Raw genomic sequence first — 1353 nt, 5'->3', positions numbered from 1 at the left:
GGGCTTAATCCATGTGTATTTCCCCTTTGTTTGAAAAAAAAAAAAAAAAGGAAACAGCTTTAAAATGGGTCTACAGGGAGATCAAATGATAACACATTTTTACCTTATTACATCTGCCATAATCGACTTTACAATACTCTCTGTCTGATAACAGGGCTATTCACGTCCCTCAACTATGATCCGAGGGAATCCACCAGAGGTTAAATCTATCTGTGAACCCTGTGAATGGATTTGAAGCTTCCACTCTCATCCATAACCAGATGTTCACAATTTAGGTTCTGAACTATTCCCTCCTTTAAATTTGGATCATATTATTTACACTTCTTGGATCACACAGGCTGGTGTGCTTTTTCCATGTAGAATTAGTAGACACCTCACTTAGATGGTTGCTTATTTTAGGACAATCCTTTAAGACCATAGATATTATTCTTTCTGATAGCTGGGTACTATCTAGTTTCTTCACTATACATTGCTATAGCATTTATGTCTTTTTTCTTTTTGAAACCATTTTATTAGGAGCTAATCCAGACATCATGCTATTCCATAGTTCAATCACATCAAGCAGTATTATACAATTGCTATGAAAATCCATTTCAAAACATTTTCTTCCTTCTTGAACTCCTTGCTATCAGATTCCGCATATCTTTCCCCATGTACCCCACAGTACCCCTCAGAAACTCTTATTCTAGTTGTTGTCTTGGATTTCATACACCAAAAAACATTAAAAAAACACATTTAAAAGATTCAAGAAGTCTAACCACAATGACAAAATACAACAGAGATAAACACCAATATGAAAAAATAACCAGAAAATATTAAATACCAGGTCAAGCCCAAAGTATATCAGAGGGGAGATCAAGTGACATGGTTAATCATATCTACAATACTCTCTGTCTAGTAACCAGTTTATTCACATCCCTTAATTATGATTACAGGGAAATCAGCAGAGATTTATTTCCTGTGTAGATCTCAAAAATATATTTTGGGCTTCTAGTCATCCATAGCTTTCTGCAGACCAGAATATCACAATTTAAGCTCTTATACTATTCCTTCCTTTGGATTTTGATTATATAATTTATAATTCTTGGGTCACAGACTTTGGTGTGCTTCTTCCATGTGGATTTAGTTGACATCTCACTTAGATGGCTACTTGTTTGGAAACAAGCATTTAAGACCTGAGGCACAATTTTATCTGATAGCTGGGCACCATTTAATTTCTTCACCACACTTTGCTATCGCTCCCATATCTTCTGTGTTTCCTTTATGAGAGCAAGTATCAAACAGAGCCATGATGTAAGAACTAACTGTTCTTAGATTGGAACTAGGATTAAGTGTGAGTCCAAAATTCTTTCC

The sequence above is a fragment of the Echinops telfairi genome, unplaced genomic scaffold, assembly GCF_000313985.2.
Source record: "Echinops telfairi isolate 266 unplaced genomic scaffold, ASM31398v2 ScPeMD7_7415;HRSCAF=8453, whole genome shotgun sequence".
In the NCBI taxonomy this organism is placed as follows: domain Eukaryota; kingdom Metazoa; phylum Chordata; class Mammalia; order Afrosoricida; family Tenrecidae; genus Echinops; species Echinops telfairi.
Note: the sequence above shows the minus strand (reverse complement) of the source record.